The 26,058-nt window shown below is 42.2% G+C and overlaps 1 protein-coding gene and 1 long non-coding RNA gene across 3 annotated transcripts in view; one reads left to right on the top strand and one right to left on the bottom strand.

Moving 5' to 3' along the window:
• The window catches only part of APBA2 (amyloid beta precursor protein binding family A member 2), a 1,094,297-nt gene that overhangs the window by 1,017,454 nt on the left and 50,785 nt on the right, over positions 1-26,058 (bottom strand). The window lies entirely within an intron of this gene.
• On the top strand, positions 11,170-12,121 carry LOC146860249 (uncharacterized). The gene is made up of 4 exons (XR_014979122.1): positions 11,170-11,264; positions 11,356-11,447; positions 11,539-11,627; positions 12,024-12,121. It is a non-coding gene; the product is annotated as an uncharacterized LOC146860249 (long non-coding RNA).

A 26,058-nucleotide genomic window follows, 5' to 3' on the forward strand; every position in this document is an offset into this window, starting at 1 on the left:
GAGGAATGTGAAGGACACTCATTTAGAGAGAGGAGAATGGGTGAGAGTAAAGCTGGCGACCCTACAAAGGAAGGGAGACAGCAAGTACAGCAAGCCGATGCAGGTTAAGGAAGTCTATGATCGAGCGGCCCTGCTCAGTGATGGGAACGTGTGGTCGCAGGACCGCATGGCCCGGTGCAACAAGATATTGAGATGGGAACAGTGGGATCCGGAAGGTGAAGACAGGGAAGACCTGGATGAAGAGAACAAGAGGGGTGGAAGTGAACAAATGGGAGAAGCAGGTGCAGGAGAGGAGCAAGAAGGCGTGTTAAGGGGTGAGACCCCAGTGGTAGAGATGGACAGGCCAAGTGGCAATATGAACAGCGGAGGAGCGATGAGTGGAGGAACAGAAATCGAGGAAACGCAGAGCCAAGGGGCTCGAGAGAACATTGGTAAGGTGACCAGGAGTGGAAGGCAAGTTGTAAGGCCTTCCAGGTTCCGAGACTTTGAACTAACCTGCGAACTGTAAGTGACTTTATTTCGGGTTGGAAAAAGGGGGAGATATGTAGCGGTCTAGTTGTGGTCACGTCACGTTGACGTGACGTAGGCGGCCATGTTGGCGCCGGGGTGTGCGCGCGGATTAGCGCGCTAAGCAGCCACAGGGAGAGAGTGCCGGCCGGCGCTCCTCGGTACGATTCTAGACTAACAATAAATAAACATAGCGGTGTCTGTACAACGTGCCTCGAGTGATTAATGAACATCATTACAGTGTGCATTCTAATAATGTTATTAAAGAACTTCCCTATTAATCTAAAGCAGTATTTCAAAAACGAATAACACCCACAAGTAAATCAATTTACTACAAATTAGATGGATTCCACACAACGAAATAATCTGTGTACTTCGAGGTCTACCTTATCAGGTATTCTTTAGAGGTTGTTCTAGCCTAGTAAGCCTTCAAATGCGATTTTCAACAACTCAACACAAGAATTCAATTTATAAGTGGAAATGACGTCATGGTAGAAACATGGACCCACAATATGTTCCTTTTTGAATAATGATCTTCTGTGGAGAATATATCACAAGCATGTTTGGTCAGATGCTAGGCAAAAATATTTATAAACTACTGCAATATTCAAATGTAATTCCATAAATAATTTCAGAAGAGAAGATAATCTGGAACAGTCGCCGCTGCGGCTCGTTAGATCGCGATACCGCTTGAGTTGTATCATAGGGCGCGCGCATGTGGTATACACTGAGACTAAAGATTTATCATAAAGACATTTGCAGTTTGAAGTTATGATTTGTGAAACGTCTGCCAAGCACAAGCTTCACACAGAAACAAAGAGCACAGAATGCCTCACACGAAACTAATGGAGAAGATGAAAAAAAGGCTTTCCCTCCCAGCCCCGAGATGAACAACAGATCCAATGTGCACTGCTGGACCTGCGGGGACAGAGGTTCTCTGACAAACAGAGGCCGCGCTCATCAAATCAAGACATCTGGCCGGCTCTGTTTAATAACCAGCTGTGATGCTCCGACAGAGACTACATACGGAAGTGGCTGACAGAGGGCAGCGTGACTGGCGAGAAAATGTAAAATGCAGAAATGTATAAACACATTCCATTCGGTCTTATATTCTGTAAAGCCTGGAAAACTCGTACATAATAAATTATCAAAGTGGTGAAACGACCAAGGAGGCCTCAAAACATAGCAATCTCTTGCATCGGAGAACGTGTGCAGGTAACCGTAATGATTCACTCCCTGAAGAATACTTTGGCCCATTACATCCTTGCTGGCACCTACGAAATGCCCTCTGTGACTCGGGCCAAAAAGAATCACAGACCCATTAAAAGCGCCCAAAATACAAAACCGCTTCCTGACTATAGGAATTGCACTATATAATGCGCCTCACATACAATTTCAAGAGAATCCAGCTCTAGTAAGATGACTGACAAGAAGGAGGGTCACGTTTATAGGAAACCTTCAGAAATCTCTTTTTGCCTTTTCACTGGTACGGTCTCCACAAAGGGAAGAAAAACATGGGTATGTTAGTCTTTGTGAAAAAGTGGGTTTTTGGTCGACAATGGTGTGAGCCCTTGTCAAACAACAGTTTCCCTCAGGGTGAACTGTTGTATCTTGGTTTGCAAGCCATTGTATGTATGGTTCTGTACGCGTGAACCACCAAAGTCACTGAACCGACCTGTGCTTAGCTCTCTGGTAGCTTGGCACAAAAGCAATCACGCCTAAGAGGCTATGTGTAAAGCATTTATGCAGCACACAAACAATAAAAAGTAAAAACACCACACTAGAAAAATCCTACACCATGTTAGAAAAATAGAGTAAATGTTAATAAATTATTTGACACCAAAACGACAGAAATGCAATTAGTAGAACCGAATATATGCAAGTTTAAAGGTTGAGGTAAAAATAGTGCTTAAAAGCACTAAATACCAACTACTGTTATCTGGTTGAGCCAGACCAGGACACAGTTCATGCTGAGCACAATGGTGCTTGGGCCGGATACAGTGACCAAGTTAGTCCAGCTGAATAATGTACCTTAAATCCTAGTTGTGGAGCGTTGTGCCACGCTGTAGCAGACCCAAAAAGTGATGCGAGACTGCATCAAAGATGCATTGCATAGTGGCGGTTCCGGTGAGAGGCTGTGAGGTCTGCACATCGAGGATGCAGAACGCAGCAGAGGTTGGGATGAGCTTTGCAGGCTCAATGTGGGTTTGCTTGAGGCTGCTTCACGCTGCTTCAGTTCCGATCAAGCTCTGCAAAGAGATGTGTTGAGTTTGCGTCGCACTGCGTTGGTTCTGATTGGACCACAGCTGGGCTGGAAGAGCACCCTTGGCCCTACTTCCAAGGGTCCAAGACTAGAGTGGCACAACTTGGAGGGGCGGAGGGGGGGGGGGGTTAAGGCAGACTCCAGTTGCAGGATTCAAGATGGTTGGAGCCTTTTCTGTCCTTGAGGCTCTGAACAGGAGACCAGTCAACAAGCCCTTGGATAGTTGACTAGCCTGATGGTCGTCAGTTCAAGATACAGATCCGGCCCTGCTCACTCAGCCAGCAGGGCAGCAGAGTAGCAGGGCACTGCAGTCCTTCTTCCGAGTTTTCCACAGGTCCAGAAGTGTACTGTAGAGTTGGGTCTGAGGACCCACTACTTATACCTGGTGCCCACTTTGAAGTGGAAGAAGATTCTAGAGTCCTCCCCCCGATAAAGGTATGTGGAATTTTCTGCCTCTCTACCCTCGCTCCAGCTTTTCAGGGGGCAAAAAAAGACGGGTGTGAAAAATTTGTGAGTTCGCTCAGGCAGAGTCTTTGCGATGTGCAAGTGTGATAGGTGACATCTAAGCCCCCCTATCAAGTCAGAGATAGGCCAAACTGCCCACAACTGTCCCCCCTTTGTCTCACAGATTGGGAGAAATACACAAAGACCAACACCTAGTCATGTGACCAAGGTTACAGACAGTAAATGACAGAAAATCCCAACTTTCTAAAATTTATGAAGTAAAAGTGCCAACAAGGAATGCAGCTTCATACATAATTATACATTGATAAATATTCAGTATGCTCTACTATAGCATTGAAAATTAATTGTCATAAACATATTTTAACTTTCCACAAAGAAAACAATCTGAACAAAATCGGGTGTATTTCTTATTTTTATATTTAAAGGCATTTACATAAGGTTTAAGGGTATTTAAGGGCGCATTGATGATTAATGTGTCACCTACATATATAACACATACTACTAGTCAAAAATGTACAAACACATTTCTCTAATATATCAAAAACACTGGCCTATACATAGTGCCCAGATTTCCCCCAATCACAATTCTTGGACAGCACTTAAACAGAAAATGCGCTGATGCGTCGATGTTTCGGTATTTCTTGTAGTAAATCTATAAGACCATCTTCAGGGAAAAACAATCTTTTAAAGATTAACGACTCTTTCATAAGTGTATCCATGTGATCAAAATCATGGATTTTGTCAAAAGTAGCTAAGTAGATCTGTATATACCTGCACCTTTCTAAAAATGCCATATGTTTTGGCGCAAAGTCCTTCACATAGTACGTGATAATAAATAAATTTAAAAACTCGTTCTGCTGCCATAATAATTGGCTAACGTGCACGTCATCTTCTGCCAACAATGAAGATGAAAGGTGCAGGTATCTACAGATTTCATTGTAATGAAAAATCCTAACTTATGGTGAAGTCGGATTTCAAATTATAAGTTTGAAAATGCCATTTGTGGAAAGGTTGAAGAACAAGAACACAAAAAGCAGCTGGACTGCACTCAGTTATACTAGTTCACACAAAATTTTCAATTTTACAAATTAATCAAGGTCACATGTGCACCTGGTTAGGGGCTCTGCCAGCCTCCTCTTTCTAAAGTGGGAAATACGGATACCCAGATGATTATCCAGGAATATGCACTACATACAAGTCACTTATAAAAGTGTACACATTTTTAGCAAATCATTATACTGCTGTTATGCAAATATCAACCATTCTTTACAATTGCAACCAAAAGGAATCAATGCATCCAATGTTTCAAGAAATTCTTCAGGCAAGAAACGTGGTCGGATCTGCTTTTATTCTTGATAGTTGCATATGAAAATTTGGTTCACAAAGAAAATCAAAAAAGCTTAAACTCAGCAAGAAAGTTGACAACATAATATTTCCCAACGTATTTCGGGCTATAACCAAAGCCCTTCATCAGGGGAATCTGTAGTGAATTAGTAAGCTAAATTACTACAACATTAGAACGTTCAAAAACCTTTACAATAGTAGATGAAACAACAGCGGGGCTCAAAAGAGAGCATGGCAAATGCACTGTGTGGGTCTAGAAAGAAATTCAGTAGTAAACCTCATGCTATGTCCCATGTATAAAATAAGAAAAGTGACTGAAAGGGGAAACGAACACAATCTAATTAACTCGAATGCGCAATAAAAGGTGAGAAACACGCCATGAAAGTGTGCGCAAAATGAATGAAAGCGGACGATCCAAACCATGAATAAATGGAAAATGAGAATAAACGTGCCGTGTTAAGCAAGACAAAAGTGTGAACCGTGATTCTCCATAATTAAAAATGAGACAAACCTTAAAACAAAAGAATACTCAAACTCGACTCTCAATGTCTGACAAACCGGCAGAGAAACCACTACAAATGAATCAGAGAAACTAGTGAATCAATATGAAAACAAAATTAATGAAAGTTAATAGGAAACTGTCCTCGACTGAAAACGTGTCTTTTACCAAAGCGTATGTCTGAAAAATGCTACGAGTATCTCAGAATCATGCGTACTTAAAGAACACCAGCAACGGATAGTTGACAACCTGAAAGAATAAGGCTTCATGAGCACATGAACCGAAAGCCACCTCCTGCAGACCAAACTGTAATGCTTAAACAATGTTCTCTCCAGAGAGGCTACCACACTCGGATACTGCCAGAAAAGTCTGATGCCGACAGCATGTCGTTGTCAGAGCGTGATACTGCGTATATCTTCAAACTCCACCGGAACGTGCCGTGCGTCCACAATGACCATCAAAATAGGCCTGGCCAAAGTATCGCGACTAAGTAGAAACGTTAATTAAAAAGAACTCAAGAGTCAAAAAGCGAACAAGAAAAAATACGAAAGAAAACAGAAAAGGAGATAGAAAAAGAGAATATAAAAGGAGAATATAACGCATGCCCCTGTGAACAGTGCAGTCTTCTAGAAAAGTGAAAACCAACAAAACCATTGGAGTAATCAACAATGTGCATGTACCAGTAACAATCAATATTTTGTCATTATGCTGCACTTCCTAAAATAATATCCAAGTTTGTAATGAGAATCACATATTATAAAACAAAGATGATTGTGTCTCATATCTAATACATAAAACATCCTCACTAGTGAAAAACAGATAAAGTGATCAAAAAGTGAAATGCTAAAATGCAAACAGGAATAACATACAAAGTCAAACAAACATACATGAGGTGTACATTTACTGTAAAAAATCACAGAAAACAAGACAGTTCAAATTTATCATTCAATCCTTTCGGGGACATGGTTTCCATAAACCAAATCCAGTGAGTCTCACGTCGGGATAGTGCTCTGGACATGTCTCTATCAGGGTGGATGTCTAATACTTCTAGTACACTGAATCTGAGGTGTGCGATCGTGTGGTGATGTCATAAACAATGCTGAGCCAATGGTGATCTCATAGTTTTGGTCCTAATTCTACTCTTGTGCTCAGTGATACCAGTTCATAAAGGCCTCTCTGTTTTACCAACATAATACAAATCGCAAGGACATTTGATGACATTTATGACATGGTGACTGTTACAAATGGCATTAAAATTCAACATGATCTTTTCCCCAGAACGTGGGTGTGGGATACTTCTGTCAGAAATCACGTTGTTGCAATGTGAGCAATTCATACATTTAGACATCCCTTTGTTAGGAGCTTGACCAGTGGCAACTGATTTAGACAAAATTTCTTTCAAATTTTGTAGGCAAATAATGGGGGGTTAGAGAAAATACCCTTAAAATCAGATTCAGATTGAAGCAAATCCCACCGTTGCAATATGATCTTCTTAATCAAGTGAGAGTGAGTTGAATAAGTGAAAACAAACACCTCTCTTGGTGTAGCTTGACTCTTTGAGGTTTTCTTCAAAAGATTTTTCCGATCTAGAGCAAGTGTGCGGTTCTCAGCTTGATCAACCACCGCTTGAGGGTAACCCCTTGCAATACATTTTTGTTTGTACTTTTTGATAGTCCATGTGCCCAAATCGAGGTCTGAGGTAATGCGCCTGATTCTGGTGAATTGAGAGTATTGGAGATGTATTTTAAGAGACCACGGGTGAAAACTGTGATATAACAAAGCATTATTGTGGTCGGTAGGTTTCTTTTAGACACTAGTGTTAATAGTGGTGCCTGACAGTTTTAAACAAACGTCCAAGAAAGCTATGCTCTGAGAATCAATATGGGAAGTGAACTGAATTCTCGGATGTTTATCTTTAAGTTTCATGATCTGATTTTCCAAATCAGTGCGTGACCCATGCCAGATGATTAAAATGTCATCTATAAAAAGACAGTATACAATAAGGTGTCTAGTCCAATTGGCGTCCCAAAAAATGTGTTCAGTCTCAAATTTCATCATGAAAATATTCGCATAGCTGGGGGCTCCAGAAAAGCCCATCGAGGTACCATTGGCTTGAAGGAAGAAACAATCCTTCCATTTGAAATAGCTATGGAATAAAAAAAAGTTTAAAAGTTCAAGAAGAAACACCTTATTGGCTTGTAAACCATCATGTCTACGGTAACGCCCTCTACGCCGGAGCCCCGGCCAAACTGCTGAAACGACTGCAAAGTATACAGAACGCCTCTGCCCACTTGATCCTAGACATCCCGCGACACGGCCATATCACACCCCACCTGAGAGACCTGCTCTGGCTTCCCATCAACAAGAGATCACCTACAAGCTCTTCACCCACGCACACAAGGCACTCCACGACACCGGACCAGCATACCTCAACAGAAAACTCACCTTCTACACCCCGAACCGCCAGCTGCGCTCCGCCGGCTGCGCCCTCGCTACTGTCCCCCGCATCCAAAGAGCAGCCTCCGGCGGCAGATCATTCTCCCACCTCGCCGCCAAGACATGGAACACCTCCTACAGCAGGCCCAGGACCTACTAACCTTCAGGAGGCTACTCAAGACCTGGCTTTTCGAGCAGTAGCAGCATCCCCCCTAGCGCCTTGAGACCCTCACGGGTGAGTAGTGCGCTTTACAAATTTCATGATTGATTGATTGACTGATGTCTCAAAAGTGCCCACTCTATAGATTCAATGCCTTCAAGGTGAGGGATCGAGGTGTATAGTGCGACCACATCCACTGTACATAACCAGATTTCTCCAGTCTCAGGATTGGGTACCTCATCAAGAATATTCAACAGATGTGTTTTGTCTTGCAAGTACAAAGGACATGCTTTCACAATGGGTTGTAGAAAGACGTCAAGATACTGACCCAATGGTTCATGGATAGATCCACAACCAGACACTATTGGTCTCATGGGAGGGTTCAATAGTTGTTTGCATATATAACCCCGGTCTCCGCGGGTAGCAAGTAAACAATAATTCTCTAGTTTGCTCGGTTATCCATTTCATCTCCAAAGCATGGGATAAAATGGAAAGAAGTAGGGTTTGAAATGACACAGTTGGATCTTCAGGCAAAGGTAGATATGCAGAGGTATCTTGTAAAATGGTCTCAATTTTGTGTTCATAAAACTTGTGATCCAGTACAACTGATGCCCCACCCTTATCCGCCTTAGTAAAAGGGAGAGCATGGTTTGACTGTAGGAACTTCAAAGCTATTCTCTCATTTTTTGACAAGTTGGGTGACATCGGAGACTTAACAGGTAATTTTGACAAATCTTGTTTGACCAAAGTTTCAAATGTGTCTCTGATCGTATGGGAGATCGGGGAAACAAAGGTACTTCTAGGCTTAAATTCAAGATAGTAAATAATCAAAATAGGGAGTGAAGAGGTAATGCTCCGAAAGCAAAAGAGGTGGATACGTCCTCCTCTAGTCAATATATGAGAAACAAAAGGGATCCACCCTAGAATTGATATATAACCGTGTTCTCCCATACCAAGTGTGTCTCCTACATTGGTGGAAAGCACACAGCTTTGTTTAAATACACCTCACATATCAAAGGGCCCTTGGTGTCGTGCTTCATCATAGGGGTCTTCCTACCCCGCTGCAGGACGTGGTGTGCTGCAACCTACGACTGCGCAGGAGCACTAATTTTGGAGAAAAAAAAACTATGTGTAGTGTAGGAATGTGAGTGGAAGGGTCAGGAGTGAGTGAAGGAGTGAATATAAGTAAAAAAATACCTGGCTCTGTGGATAAAAACATTAATATACAGTTGAGCTGGTATTATTTAAAGTGGGGAATAATTTGGAGATACAATGCTATATTGAGCCGTTTCTCCTATGTCAACATGTTTCGAAGCCCTCCCCTGGCTTCTTCATCAGGACCGAAAAGATCCCTTCTACACTCAAATTTTCACTACAAAGAAAAGTACAAAAAGTGTATATACATGTAGATAATACTATGTGGTGCACATGTCAAAATACGCATGCACTGTATACAATACCCCAATAGGTATGCTATCCTATGAAAATTTTGAAGAAAAAACATAACATTAAAAACATAACATATGCATCATCCATAACAATTGGTGGTGACCTGCCAAAAAAAATGATAGATATTGTGATATATTTCCACTATCACTATCAGTGATGATAAACCAGTGCTGTGTATTGCTGGTGGAAAAAAGACAATACAAAGGACAGACACACACTCAACATAAATCACACACTCTTTGTCTAAGGACCGCAGAATGTGTGTCCAAGGTGATTAATGCAGCCTATAGTAATTTTGTATAACTACAAATTAGTTGGTGCCATTAGAGAAAATGAGGTAGAGCACGTACTTTTTCTAAAAAAGCATAATACCTCATGAGCCTCCGAACGGGGTGGGAAGGAGTGTCTATAGTCAAACACTGGATACAAATGAAAAAAGGAAGAAAATGTTGTTGGTTAAAAGTGTCCTGCCAACTGTGACAGCATTACATGGTGTCCTCTGGGTTCAGATCGGCTATGCCGTACTTACAATATCAAGATCACTGCCTCTCCTGGATACTACCTCCACTCGGCTCCATGGAACGATGTGGTAGGCATAGAGAGACCCAGGGAATTAGTGCGTAATAATGCATGAAGTTATTGACACCAAAGAAGAGGGGTTATTATTGGACCGTGAATGAATATGGTCCTCATGACAAGCATTGTTGTTCCGTTATATGTCACGCCAAGCAGTTCTACTGAGGTGATGTCAATGGATATATTAATACTAGAAAAGGGTGATATCGTAGTATTTCAGGTAAAGTCGCTGGGACCTAGATAAAGATCAGGTAAATTGCCCCCATGTCGTCGCTCGATCCCTCGACATGTGTCCCCAAACAGAACTCCCACTGTTGTTCTTTTTGAAAAAGGCCAGTCTCACTGTTCAATTGCTCAATTATGGTCCATTGTAGATCATCCACAGTGTGCTGAGTCGCCATATAGTGGGTTGCCATTTTGGTTGTGCTCTTTTTGCAATGCACATTGCTCCTGTGTTGCCCAATGCGGGTCTTTACTGGTCTCGTCATCATACCGATGTATTCCAGACCACATGGGCAAGTGACCATATGCAGTACATTCTTGCTATTGCAGTTGGTGAACCTCCTCTGTTCCCACTCGGTGCCATTCCTGAATTTAATGTGTCTGCTTTTCTTCGTCAAATGGCCAGTACTGCAGTTGCCACGGGGATGGTGGCACTGCACTGGTGGTAGAAGTACACTCTCAGTAGTCCTTGTTGGTCCAGGTCGTGGTCTCGTATGGACTAACATGTCCTTCAGATTCCTACCCCTTTTGTATGCAAATATGGGTTTCAGGAGTTTAAGATGTGAGGAGTCTCCAGTGTTTATTAGACTTTCCTCCGTGCTATAACTCCGCCCCTTTTGTATCTAGAGGCGGTTTATATTTTAAAGATAGAAGCCCTTTTTTCACTGATCTACGCAAAGGCGCATCATATGAAAAAACGCCAATCGATCAGAACTCTCTGTATCTGTATCTGGGAATATCGGCTGCTAGTTTCACTCATACCAGACCATAAGAGTGTATTATGAGATCCGCTTTGGGTCTGTTAGTGCGAGGCTTACTAACGTCTTTGATGCACACACTTGTGTCTATGGGGGTTTTCCAATAATGTACTAACCGTATTTGGTTAGCTTAAGCGTACTACTCAAATGGATGCTAACTGCCACTTCCCCTTAATTAGAAAGTTACTTTTATAGACAGGGTCATTATGGAATGGGGTACTGTTTGATATTGTAAGGGTTATTTTTCTAACACATACCCTTAACAAAAACCATCTTAATTAGATGACCATTGGGAATATTCTGGGGCTAGTTTGCCTGAGGAATTTCCTTTCTTAATATGAATATTAGAATGTATAGGGGTATGCTAATAGTAGTAGCTTAAACTGATAATATGCACCTACAGTGCCACGTTAATAGCTATAATGAAATCAGATAAATTATTATAATTTCTAAAGATACTTTTTCGCCTCTTTTATCTCTCTTGCTTACAGTTACATAACAAGTAACTTAGAGGATGACTATTAATCGTGTTTACTCCACCATAGGAGGAAAGATGAATGCTCCATCCCATATTTGAAATACCAGGTACGGTTGCTTAGATTATATGAAATATAATCAAGGTTTTACCATGTACATAGTGTAAATAAGCCTCTCCCTTTTCTATTATACCTAATAGATATATTTGTATTGGAACTGGTTGATTGTCAACCGCGTTCACTCCATCAAAGGAGGATAGATCTTGTCTCCATCCCATTTTTGAGGTATCAGGTATGGATGTCTGGATGCTTTGCACCATAACTAACGTTTCATCATGTATATAGTGTAAATAAGCCTCTCCCCTTTCCATTATATTCGATAGATATAATTATGCGTCTCCAGATTCTAGAAGGAGAAATTACAAAAGTGGACAAATATAGTGAAGACTTCTAGACTGAGTGTTCTGTTCTGGTAAGAATTGCTAACTTCTCTTGCGAGATATGTGATAAATACAATGTGTTTTAATATGTGCTAGCATACTAAACCACCGGGACTGCCATCGATAAAACCTGGCACTGAAGGAAATATTCATATTTGGTTTATAAATCGATGTATTAGAATGCGAACTGTAATGTGATTATGGCAAGACCAGAGGAATCTTTATCTGCACACAATGTTAAATAATCTATGAAATTCAAATGAATTGATCTTATGCACTATGATGTGCATTTATAATTGTAAATATATAATGAATTTTTGCAAAATTGTATGTTTTAAAAGATTAGGGATAAATTGTATTTCTTGGTGTATTTTTTGTATGTATGAATGTTTGAAAGTTAATTTTGCATATATACATTTTGTTTGTAGCCCTGCAGAAGTGCGCGAGGATGAAACTCGTTGGCTGCGGTCTTTTATCTTGTTGAAAAAAGGAAAAAAGAAGTCATTAATAAAGGATTTGTAGGTACAACTTCTGCTGGAATTGCCATTATTTGATTCTGATTTGTGAATCACAAATGTTTACACTTTATTGAGTTATTTAGCAAAACTATAATCTGATTTAAGTGTGCTGGGCCATTGTATTTATGGAATTTTGGGATACTTTGCATCTTAGGAGATTTAGGGCCATTGAATCTCCAGTCCCTAGCACCTTGTGTGCCTAGATAAAGGTTCCTCCACTAAGGATAGGTGCAATCTATCTTTGCCTCAATCCCCTTTCTATTTGCATTTTATTTATAATCTTAGATACCTGGTTGGAGTTGGTATTAAACGTGATGATACATATTGGTCTTTCTTCTAGTTCTTTTGGAATATTGTCCTCCAGTAGGGCATCCCTGTGATTGTTACGGGCCCTTTTCATAGCTCTGTTGATAATCGCCGTGGTATAGTTGTGTTTCCTTAGTTTGACTTGTCTCGGAGGTGGCGAGGAGGAAAACTGTTATACAGCAGTAAAAAGTTATTGGCTGTAACCTTGAAATGGGTCGTGGTCTTCAGAGTACCTTCGTCTGTGTATATATTAATATCCAGAAAGACCAGATTTGCCTGTGAAATGGTGTTTGTAAATTTCAGGAAGGCATTCTGTTAGTTAAGCCAGATCATGAAAGCTTCAGTAGATGGAATGTCCCCTTCCCATATAACCAGGATGTCATCAATGTAACATTTCCAAGTCTTTGTATTGGAAAAAAGGGGTTGTTGGGGTGTAAGATTTTCTTCAGCTCCAAATGATGCAAATAGAGCTATACTGGGAGCAAAGGTGCTCCCCATGCTGGTCTCGTCCCTCTGTATGTAGATGATGTCATCGTATGCAAAAAAAATGTTTGTGATTGCCAGTGAGAAACACACTCCATAACCACATTGTGTGGTGTTTGGTATTCCCATGGAGTGGTGAACTGGACCTCCTCAATAATGTTTAATGTCTCATCGTCAGGGCGGCTCGTATAGAGACTTTCCACGTCCAGTCCCATAAGAAGATGTTTTTCCGGATCAAAAGTCATACCCTGAAGGAGCCGCAGGACTGCCTTGGTGTCTTTCAAGTAGGTCCCGGTTTTATGGACCAAAGGGAGTAGGAAGGCATCCGCAAATTTCGATAAGGGTTCCAGAATGGAATCTATGCCCAATACTATAGGGCATTGATAGATAATCCTGGTGGTTGACCAAGATTCCTATGAATCTTGGGGATGGTGAAAAAGTAAGGGAGCTAGGAGACTCCTTGGTAAGAAACTCCGCTTCCTTTTTGGAGACCCTGTCATGAGAAATTGCTTCTTCCACCATGGAGGCTATCTGGATTCGAATGGATTCTGTAGGGTCATCACGTAGGATTCCATAATTCCTTCGATATTCCAGGAGTCTCCTACATTCGTTGTCGCAGGCAGTGATGGACTGGATAACAGTAGCCCTGCCTTTGTACGCTGGCCTGATGACAATGCCGCTGTTTGTTGAAAGCTGATGTATTGCCTCTTTCTCCTCCTTGGAAGTATTTTGAAAGGTATTGTTCTCATATGTCAAGATGCTCTCTTTGGGGGGGTAAATGTGGATTTGACTCGTAGTCCAGTATCCTCTCCATCACCTTCAGGTAATCCCTTCTCCTTGAAGAATGCCCGCAGTTTAAGTCTCCGGATGAACTCCATCTCGGCGCATAGTTTGAATTTGTCCAATCTGTTTGTGGGTAAAAATCCTAGTCCTCGTTCCAAAACACGTTCCTGTGCTGGTGTTAGTTCATAGTTGGTTAGGTTCACTACTAAGTTCCCCTCCTGCTAGTTGATGGCGGGTAGTTCGATGTGCCGGTCATGCTCCTCGTGGAGACACGTGGTGTCTCCTCCTCTGGGGTTGACCAGTGGACATTGTTGCCCCTCTGGTTCCTGCCCCTCCGTGGTCCAGGGCGTGCCCCTAAAAAAGCTGGTGGTCCATAGCAGGTATAGTTGTACTCTTGTGGTGGAGGTAACCACTGTTGGCAGGGTCCCCCCATTTGTGGTGGGCCATAGGGGTAGGGGGAAAAAAGGTGGTCCTTGATGGTTCCCCCATCCTCTCCTTTCTCTACTGTATGGTCGTTGGTATTGGCCTCCCCCTGGATGGTATTGTAGGCCGCTTCCTCTGCTGGAGTTGGAGCTGTTGGATCCTGTGTCCATTGTGTCGCCATCCGAACTCTGGTCTGGATTTGAGTTTCTAGATATATAGTTGTCCCGTATATATGGGTACACCTTCTCATGGCTGAAGCGTGCAGTATCCTTCTTGAGTTTATTGTACTTGATCTGCTTCAGGGTGACCTCAAAGTCATTCATCTTGCATTTCTTGAGGACGCTTGGAGATTGAAAACCTTTTAATTGTTCTTCCAGTTGTTGGATCTCAATCTTGAGTTCTTGGGTCAATCGTGTGGCTGTTTTAATGATGAGGATCAACCAGTCACGGGTACAGTGCCACAATATCAGTGACCAATCTTTCTTGAACACCTTATTGTGCTGAAAAATAAAGGGTTCATTCCGAACGATCGAGCCCTGTGGCGCTGCATTCGCCCTGAAGTACTCCATCATCAGCAACCCATGGAGAGCTGTCTTAATCTGAGTTCTTCTCAGATTTGCCAGTTCATCCCAATCAGCATTGCTGGGACCGGGATCGGTGCTACTGAACCCTTCTAAAGGATTGATGGCTGCTAGAATATTATCCAGTTCCTCCTCTGAGAAAGTGAGGCCTGTTGTTTCTGCCATAATGGAATTCTGATGGCTCAGGATGTAAAAAATAAAGGTGTGTGTGTTTAAAATGGTATCAAAGAGATAGAGTGGTCACTGACCTCTCTAGAGTTCCGGCACTATCGCTGATGCCTTGTAACCAGAATTACTGGAATACTCCCACAGCTGCGCGCTGTTGTTACATGTAAATAATCAAAACAGGGAGTGAAGAGGTAATGCTCTGAGAGCAAAAGAGGCGGATACGGCCTCCTCTAGTCAATGTATGAGAAACAAAAGGGATCCACCCTAGAATTGATATATAACCGTGTTCTCCCAGACTAAGTGTGTCTCCTACAATGGTGGAGAGCACACAGCATTGTTTAAATACCACTCACACACCAAAAGGGCCCTTGGTGTCATGCTTCATCATAGGGGTCTTGCCGTCCCACGGAGGGACGGGGCGTGCTGCAACCTACGACTGTGCAGGAGCACTAATTTTGGGAAAAAACAAAACTATGTGAAGTGTAGGAATGTAAGTAGAAGGGTCAGGAGTGAGTGAAGGAGTGAATACAAGTAAAAAATACCTGGCTGTGTGGAAAAAAAATGTAATATTCCGTTGAGCTGGTATTATTAAAAGTGGGGAATAAGTTGGAGATACAATGCTATAATGAGCTGTTTCTCCTATGTCAACATGTTTCAAAGCCCTCCCCTGGCTTCATCAGGACCAAAAGGATCCCTTCTACACTCAAATTTGTAATACAAAGAAAAAGTACAAAAAGTGTATATACATGTACATAATACTATGCGGTGCACATGTCAAAATAAACATACACTGTATACAATACCCCAATAGGTATGCTACTTTATGAAAATCTGGAAGAAAAAACATAACATTAAAAACATAATATATGCATCATCCATCACAATTGGTGGTGACCTGCAAAAAAAGTGATAGATATTGTGATATATTTCCACTATCACTATCAGTGATGATAAGCCGGTGCTGTGTACTGCTTGTGGAAAAAAGACAATACAAAGGATTTCCGGTGGTCATTCGAAGAGCCACGTCTTGAGGTCCTTTCTGAACTCGTTCAGTGTTGGGCTTCGTCTGATGCGAGGGGGGGGGAGGGGTGGAGTTCGTTCCAGGTCTTGGCTGCGATTTAGGAGAAGGATCTGCCACCTGTTCTGGCCCTGTGGATGCGAGGGACCGTGGCTAGGGTGAGGTTGGCATAGCGGTGGTTTCTCTTGGGGGCGTGGAAGGAGATTAGTTTGTTGAGGCAGTGCGGTCTGGTGTTATGGATAGCTTTGTAGGCATGTGTGAGCAGTTTGAAGGTTATTCTTCTTTCGACAGGGAGCCAGTGAAGGTGGCGGAGGTGTTGAGTGATGTAGGAATGTCGTGGGATGTGGAGGATAAGTCTGGCTGCAGCGTTTTGGACATCCCGAGTTTGCAAAGAAGTTTTTTGTTGATTCTGGCGTAGACAGCATTTCCATAGTCCAGTCTGCTGGTGATGGTTGACGGCCTTCCTAGAGACGGGAGGATCCATTTGAAGGTCTTGCGAAGTATGCATAATGTGTTGAAGCATGTGGAGGACATGGTGATGATCTTTCGGTTAATTTTGAGTGAAGAGTCGAGTATGATGCAGAGGTTGCGTGCTTGGTCCGTTGGGGTGGGTTGGTTTCCGAGGATTGGGGGCCACCAGGTGTTGTCCCATGTGGAGGGGGTGGAGCCAAGGATAAGGACTTCTGTTTTTTCGGAGTTGAGCTTCAAGCAGCTGTTGTGACCTCTTTTGTCCCTTCTTGGAAATTGCACCTGGTGCTGTTGAGTTCCTTGCTGAGGGAGAGGATGAGCTGGGTGTCGTCGGCGTATGAGACGATGTTGACTCTGTGGTTTCTGACAATGGTTGTGAGGGGGGCTATGTAGACATTGAAGAGTGTGGGACTGAGGGAGGATACTTGGGGTACTCCGCATCGGATCTCTGTTGGTTAGGAGAGGAAGGGCGGGAGACTTATTCTTTGTGTTCCGCCTGAGAGGAAAGATCGAATCCAGTCTAAGGCTGTTCCTTGGATGTCGACGTCATGGAGCCTGGAGGCCAGTGTGTGGTGGGAGGCCGTGTCGAAGGCTGCTGAAGGGTCCAGGAGGATGAGGGCTGCTCTGTGGCCTTGGTCGAGGAGGGCTCGGATGTCGTCTGTGGCGGCTATGAGGGCGGTCTTGGTGCTGTGGTCTGTGGACAATCAGTCACACAAGTCATAAAATGACATACCATACCAAATGCACACAGCAAAAATACTATCTGAACTAAAGGGCCTAACAAGAATTCTGACAGTACAAGTCATCTTTTCCCTTTGTTTGCCAGAGGAGATCACCAGCACCAAAATGCTTTCCTATTATGGTAATCTGTGAGATGCCATGTAGCAAAATCCCTATCTGTAGGCTTTAATACAGAGTAACAGCAATATAACCATACATGCCTATTGACTTTATCATTAACAAGTCAGGCGTACTGCCTTTATCGTAACTTTTCATATTAAAAAAAAGGACAGTTGACAAAGCAAAATACTATCTCTTCAATGAAAAACATATAAAGGACTAGTATAGTGCTTATCTTCTATCTCCACTCTCTGTTTGGGTCGATCAACATCAAAACCCTTCTCTACTATGGTAATCTGTGAAATTCTATGTAGAAATAAAGTACTTGTCTGTAGGCTTTAGAACTGTGTAAGAACAACCCATCCTTAATAGCATTTGTATTTAATGCATGCTTCTCATAATAAGTAGGTCAGGCCTCTGACTTTGTCTTAACGTTTCATAATAAATCAAACCTATGAAATCTGGCATGCTTTCCCAATTAACTGATGAAACCTTTTGGCTTTACACTTTACCTAACAACGGCCTAGCCAAGTGCACATAAACTGGCAACCATCAAGCATGCAGTTATGAAATTACAAGTATGTAGAAAAATACAGCTTACAATACAGCCCTGCTCAACAGGACCTAACAAGAATCACCACAGTGAAATCCCCCTAGGTTTGTCAGAGTGGGTGGCCAACCGCAAAACCCTGGCCTACTAAGGCATTTTGTGAGGTTCTATGTAACATAATAGCCGTCTGTGGACTTTAATATAGAGTAATATAAATCCACACCTAAATGCCGATCAACTTAAACATATGCTTTCACAATAAATAAAGCAAGCCTAGTGACATTACCATAACATTTCATAATGAGCAGGTCAGGCCCATAGCTTTTAACATAGGCTCACCATCCTAACTAAGCCCTGCTGCATCCAGTATAAACTTTGCCACAAGCCACAAAGTGCAATACTTGAAGTCCTTTTAGTGGAAGCACAAAACTTCAGCCCAATCAAATCCTCTGCTCAGAGGGGCCTGTCAAGCCAGATCATAACTACATTCATCTTCTGCAGACCTGCATTTTGTGTTAAGGGATGCCAAATTACACATCTAGAGATTGCTTTCCGCTGCTATGCAGAGTAATTTCCTATGCATTTGATAGTGTACACCACCTCTAGGTAGTAAAAGCCAGATCCATATAGTGTGTTGATGACTAACGAGTAATTATTTCTTCATTGACAACTTCAGTTCCCAGTATTCACTATCTAAGCCTTTTTCTTTTTCATTTCCTTTCTGAGACCCAGTATCACATGAAATGCATTCCCGCCCCAAACCTTAATTTTCCTATTTTAAACCACAGAACAAATCAATAACGAAGAGCCGAACAGGGAGGGAGGGAGCAACATAAGTAAATGGAGGAGGAAGGAACAATCAGAGTCATGAAGATTGCCATTAAGTGTTCAACACATTACCTCTTCGTCTCCTTGATCGTCTCATTCCTTGCTAACAAAACTGAAATATGCCAATAGCATGCTTTCATCACAATAGGAAAATATCAGCAGAACATGCCACACCAAGGAGCAGATGTAAAGAACGGTTGCAAGTCATGCTCAGCTACTTTGGGCCGGTAGATTAAATCTGACACATCCCCAATACGCAACCCTGATCTCTGTCCTGAATTAATTCAGGATTGAGACTGAGCAATACCAACTCCTACAGTAAGGGACTTCTATGCCTTGTCCACCAATGGCTCATTAGGAGACTTTTGCAAAAATGCCAAGATTCAAGTCTCAAGATGGGAGCATACATTTTTCACGAGTGGTTTTAGCAAATAAAAAGCCCATGAACTAATAAGAAATTAAAAGTTCTACATTAGATGAGGCATTACGTGGATACCCAAAAATCTTCAAGGCAGTCCATTGCAATCTCAAAAGGCCCACAGATGATTTTTAAAACCCTTCCTGTATGAGCTGCAAAATATTATGCACAATAACAGGAGACGCTATTGAGAAGTTACTGGGCTGACGGTATTTGCTAAATGAAAACCACTGAGCTTCTTGTATAGACACCTGAATACAGAGAAACAAGCTAAAAACACACCCAGGCTCATAACTTCCATACAGATCTACTCAGCTGTCAGGAGGTAGAAACTGACAAAAGGGAGTCCATAAAGAACTATAAAGAGGAATCATCCCCTCCTTTTCTATTCGCATGTAGCATATATGGGGAAACCAGAGTCTCCTCTGCCAATGGGCCAGATTCAAAATGACCTCTCCCCTCTCTCTCTGAATCGTTTCCAGCGCTGGAGGAAACAAGGGAAATTAAAATACTAGACACCTTGACCAAGCACATAATAGCATCCATCCATGTCAAACACAAGAGGATATAGAAATCTAGAGAACACGGTAGAATGGAGTTTTGATGATTCGCAAAAAGGTCTATTAAAGGAACTCTAATCATTGACAAATCTGCAGAAAAACTGTGGCACTGAGGGAGCATTCTTTTGAGGATGGAAACACCCAAATCAAACAATCTAATGAAACATTACCCTCGAATGTGGAATGTTTTAATAGAAAGGAAATGTTTCTTTGACCAAGAACAAATCTGAAAGGTTCCAGACTGATGGTTCAGATAAGCCTCCTGTCCTTATAATTTGCTTGCAACAAAATGACGAGCTAACCAGCTAGATTTCATTTCCCTCCAGCTGGAAGAATGATTTGCCTCCAGCTTGGACCAGTGATCCTGAACCACCTCTGATTGCAGGGTTACCTACACCAGAAGCTGCTGGCATCAGTTATTTAAAAACTTCATGTAATTTAACTTTGTTGATACAACAATCAGAGAAATTTAAACTTAAACTCATATCTGAAATTAAGGATAAGGCCCATACGTACACTAATATTAAAAAGACGAAGGGCCTGATAACGAGTTTGGCACTGTGGGAGTAGGCCACCATGCTACTGCCCCGCTCTCACAACACCAAACTCCAACACCAGATTAGGAGTTTTCTACTTGTCTGGAGGGCCGTCCTTTGGCGGTCCCACATCTGTGCCGTGCTAAGGCTCATATGTGAGCCTTAGCAAGGCAGCGCCTTGGAACCGCCAAAGGCCATTCCTGCATGGCATGAACTGTGAAGGCCATGCAATGCAGGAACAATGGGGGGGTGCATGCGTGCATGGGGGTATACCATGTTCCCCTCCCCCGCACACATCCCCAGGCCTTGAGGCAATAGGGGGCCCTCAAGGCCTCCCCAGGCCCCCTTTGTTTCTTCACCGCCACACTCTACATGGAAGGCTCACCGCCATGAAAACAGTGGTGGTGAGGAAACTCGTTAATATGCTGGGCGGTACAGCTGGGGCACTGCCATCGTATTGCCAGCTTCTGACCACCACACCACCGCCAAGGGATCATGGATCCCCAGTGGTTGCGGTGGTCCAATGGCAGTCCTACAGCCAAACTCATAATAGGCCGTTCGGAACGCCAGTGCAGTGGTTGCCGCACTGCCACCGTGGGTTTGGCGGTCCATCGGACCGCCAAACTTATAATCAGTCCCAGTGTCTAACTAGAATAAAATGAAGGATCAGTTTAAATAGCGTATTGAAATCTGTGATACATGTACTCCCCCTGTTGCAGTCTCTCCTACACAATTGGCAGAACCTAGTTTCCCTCAGTCATGTTGTAGATGCATATCTTATATATAATGACAGAAAATATGACTAAGTGTCAGTAAAAAGATAATAGGGGGAAGAAGAAGAAAAGGGAATCCGCCACATTAAGTTTAGATCTGAGACCAAGCCAGTGGATAACTGGCTACTACCTATAATACACCATTGATGGAATCAAACGGAGACAGAAATACACAAGCTAATTTAACTGCTAGTTTCATTATATCTGTTCCCACTTCAAGTCTCAACCCTCTTGCCAATTCTTTTTGTACAACTGTGTGCATGCTACTGGGACCTGTGGGGGTTCATTAGGGCAACAGCCCTTGAACCACAAAGGAAATATGGACAATATAGAAACACTTACAGACCTTTTGAAGAAGTTCCCATTGAACAGATCAGGTGTGTTAGATGTTTTTATGCTTTACCCCAGTTATACCTACTAAATTTCAAGATATGAACTTTGTGTTTATAGATGATTGTGAGAGCCTCACATCTAGTATTACACATGTGGAATTTGCTAGCTACAATGTAGTAAGAATGGTGCGGCCAATGTTGATCAGCTGTGTTTAATGGGTATTGATGAGGTGCCTTATTACCCCACAGTCCTAAAAGACTGATGTACTTGAGGTATTACCTGTGTCTACCCATGGTACAGCAACAACCTGCTCTTTACCTTTGGGACTGCAAAAGGCTACTCAATAAGCTTATGGTAGATGCTAAATGACTTGCTGTGAATAGAACATAGAGAGGGAAAATTAATAAGGATTGATCTAAAAGGAAAAGGACATGCTCACCCATAGTCTACATGCAGATGGAGATCTCTGGTCTTGGCTGCCTTCTGTATTAACTAAGTCAGCCCCAATCCCAAGATCTAGGGGCAAAGGAGGGGATATAAGTTTTGGCATAGCACCTACGACTTATCAACAAGAAGAGCTGCATGGTGATCATAGACAGACAGTCGGTAATAATGGTAGCAATAGTTTGGCGTCAAACAACTTTTTTTACAGTAGTTACCTGGGATATCTAGGAGCTGAAATTAAAAATAGATGGTCTACAATGGCAAGAGTTTATTTCCCAATATGATCTTTGTTGTTTACAGCAGACCTGGATAAACAACCTATGTATGGGTTGATTACCCAACAACAAAAATGCAGCTGATCCTATGGTGGTTTACATAACTAGGTTTCTGTTACATTAAAAATACCTTTACTACCCATAAAAGAGACAAGCAGTTTCATTAGCATTCTAGATTAGTAGCGGGCTCTCATTTGTGTGGAAATTTAGATAGCTTGAATTGATATTTTCCCCCCTGGAAAAGCAAACAAAGGGAAACAGATTTTGACATTACTTCAAGAAACTGTTCTTGTTTTTAGACTGGGCTGGAGAGATATAAAGTGTCATAAAATTATATTATATGACATCCCTCTGTGAAGCATATGCAGGATCGCGTCCTACCACAAGAAGATTATCTATGGGGCATTAAGAGTCTGGCTCTGAAGTATGAAATATAATATGAGAAAAAAATATAATTACTCAATTCCATAATGGTTTCCTTTTGTCTAAGATTCTTGAATGGCCGTACTTATTCTGATGACCCGGCCGTCCCAACCTATAGTGGGGCCCAATATTCTAGCATCATTGATTATATGATGATCAATGTAGAATTGTGGTCACTGTTCAGTATATGATAATTGTCCGATTGGATTGTAATGACCATAACCCTCTTATTGCTCCTTTTTCAACTTTAATTATATCCCACAATGCAGAACGTCTTTAAGATTTTACCTTCAAACATCTAAGATGAAGACTAGGAGGCCGCTTACAGAGGTTTTAGACCCTCAATCCTGACCTCTGTGGGACCATAAATAAAGATCTACAGGACCTGCAGACAGCCATGAAGGGAAGCAAGGATAGCATGTTAGCATAGTGAAAGCAAATTTCGGTAAGGTGGCATATATGTTGTGCACAAATAAACACAAGAAGCAACTGATAATTAAAGTATTCAAGACTAAAACAATGTTTTTTAAGCTAGCTACCAAGATAAAGGCTACCATTAACAATCATCCCCTGGAAAGAGTGGCTATGTTTGACTATCTTGGTATTCGCTTAAACAGCAAGTTTAAATGGTTGCAGTACAGAGGAAGGATGCTTTAATGTTGAGGCAAACAACCACTTCAATTTCAAGATGTAAGCAGAAGATTGGGTGTCAATCATTATCTACTCTGCTAGATGTATATCGCCAAAGCTATTGCTCCAGCTTCCCATGGTGCTGGATTGTTGGGATTTCTGGTTATTTCGACCCACCCTGCAAAACGTTGAAAATTTATTTTTGCGATCTTGAATGAGTTTATGTCCATTTACCCCCTTGGCTATTCTGTACCTTGAACTAGGAATTCCTTCCATTTCGGATATTATAGCCATAATACCATTATTGCTATGGGTTCGGTTACATAGACAGAAAACAAGCAGGTATGCATATGAAAATCGCTGATGGACAATAGGTGCTCTGATAGAGGAACGTCGGTACTGGGTTTCAAGCATGTAGCCAGGGCATGGAAGCTACTTGAACATGATGAGCTGTGGGAAAACCCCTCTGGCATTAGCTTTGATACAACCAGGGGAATTAAAGAAGCCCTTGTGCTTTACAGAATAAAAGAAACATAATAATGCAAAGAGGGGCTCTTTGGTACATAATTTCTATTTGTACAAAACAAACCCTGGCTGTGAGCCACGACTGGGTGAGCTATATCTCCAAAATGTGTTGTATGCTAAAGAACAAGGGCAGGCTCTGCGTTCTGTTGATCAAATCCTATATACCAAAATGAGGGACCAAGGAAGCTTAGTGGATATTGTGACTGCCACGCTGCGAATATTGGGTCCATTATCCATTCAAGGGGACAGCCTACACTTGTGCCTTAGTACTGGCAAAACACATGTTTACTATTTAGGGCCTGCTTCGGGGCTGCGCAAGTTAAATCTGACATACTCAAGAGATTATATGATATATATTTGACTTCTATAATGAATTTTATAATGATCCAATTTTCTGGAATCCCAAAGCGTTGAATAGCTTTCCCAAAGTAGGTCCTGTCTTGAATACACTTTTGTCATGGGCATTACATTATTTTATACTGTGTTTTACTATTTTAATGTGATGTTTGAATTTTGTATATGTATTGCATTTCTGTATATACTTGTATTGTTTATCCTGATAATAAATAATTAAATATAACTTGATGCTTATAAAGACAGGTGTACATCCTGCCTTCCAATACTGTTTTTTTCAACCTGCCTGCTGCTGTTGAGGATTTATAAGGCTAATAATGGGATGCTTATGCTCAAATTGATTTTCACCCCCACAGCGGCCCCATGGAATGTGGGCACTTTGGAGGAGGGTGCCAGGAAATGTGGTATGTTACAGCAAATTCCACAATCTCAGAGGGATACAAGCTCAAGTTGGAAGCAGAGGAGAGGACGGCTGAGAGGGTCTTGGCAAGGGAGAAACTGGCCATGGAAGAAAGAATAATGGCCCTTGAGCTAACCCTCAGAGAGCTGTACATCAGACCTAAACATGTGGAGCCCAGCAATAATGGTGGCAGCATACCTGCAGTGCCCTCTGGAGAAGAGGGGATTCAAATCCTAAAGGATATGGAGGGGCAGGACAATAAACTCAACATGGGGGGCTAAAACACTCAGCTCAGCATCGACTCAACATCATATAATTCTGGACTTTCAGTGATTTTCAGTCATAATGAACAGTGGATGTGCTTCTAGACAACATAGCTGAAAAATATTCACATTTACAAGGCCTATAGCTCGGACACTGCTGAAATCTATTGACGTAGCCAATGCTTTGCTGTGTTAACTGGGTCTTGCTGAACAAATATGGAAGTGTTAGGGAGAAACAATTGAGAAGCTTTGAAGTGAAGTGAGGATATGGCAGAGCGGGCAGAGTTGCCGACAGGGGAACAAGGTTCGAATCTCTGGGTTGGCTGACAGTTTGTGATTCTGGGTAAATCACTTACCCTTTGTGTAATGTAATAGGTGAGCACTTACAGCACTCAATACCATCAGCTGGTGTTAGCACTATGGCAAGATGGAGGATGGAACAAGAGCTCCAATACCATCGGATCGTGCCAAAAAAAACAAAAAGAATAATAAAAGCAGCAGCGACAAGGAAGGTAGTGGGGGAACGGGTCAAGCAGGGACGCAGGAGGGGATGAGTAGATGGGCAAGTAACGATGGGAGAGGATGGGAAAAAGCAACAATGAAGGGGGAGAATACCCTAATTGAAGCAAGATCAGTGACAAAAATGAATGCGTCATTGTGCAATGGAATTGGTGAGACATTAAAGTGCACCAATATCATCGGCTCGTGTACCCGCTATGGCCAGACAGAGGACGGAACGAGCACTCCAATAACATCGGATCATGCACACAAAAAAATGAACAAGTGCTGTTCATGGTTTAATACCTTTTAAAGAAACTAATTTGTTTATGTACGAGCGCATGCATTTTGGTGGTATCTGTGTATGTGTACAAGGGAGACGGCCTGAAAACACAAGTACCCCCTATGGGGTGCTTCGAAACACAGAAAAAATAGCTGCGCAAACCGGGAGCAATGTAAGGAGACATGTACTTGGTCATGCGCTAAGGGAGGATAAACGCAAGAAGAGGGCATGAGGCCTGCATGCCAGGACTAATGGCATCAAAGAAAATTAGAACGATGCTGAAGTGTACCAATGGTGTGTAACGGGCGGCCTGTAAGCCCACACATAGAACATAACACGTCTCCTGTGCAGTCTAGCCGAGACCTAAGAACAATATATTTTGCACAGACGAAACCTACTGGCTTTGCCAACGCTTGCTGTGTTTAGAAATGGGGAGTTTAAGTGATTTATTCGTAATCACGAAATGTGGAACTGAGGCCAAAGCTAGGGAAATTATATAAACCGGGTTCGAGTTTCAGCTCAGAATCCTTGATTTTGGGCATATCACTTAATTTCCCCGTACCTACAAAAATTGATGTGTCCTTGTGTAAAGTAACTGGAGCTAATGTAAAGCACTTCAATAACTCTGGAAGGTCTTTCAAGCTATATAAACCTGCACTAAAAAGGTAACAGGTGCTTATGTAAAGTACTCCAATACCTTCGGGTGGTGTTGGCGCTACATAAAACTGTATAAATAAAGTCCCCCAGCACACGCAAATAAATTCAATATAAGGTATACAAAA

This window comes from Triturus cristatus, chromosome 3_1 (genome assembly GCF_964204655.1).
Source record: "Triturus cristatus chromosome 3_1, aTriCri1.1, whole genome shotgun sequence".
NCBI classification, from domain to species: Eukaryota; Metazoa; Chordata; class Amphibia; order Caudata; family Salamandridae; genus Triturus; species Triturus cristatus.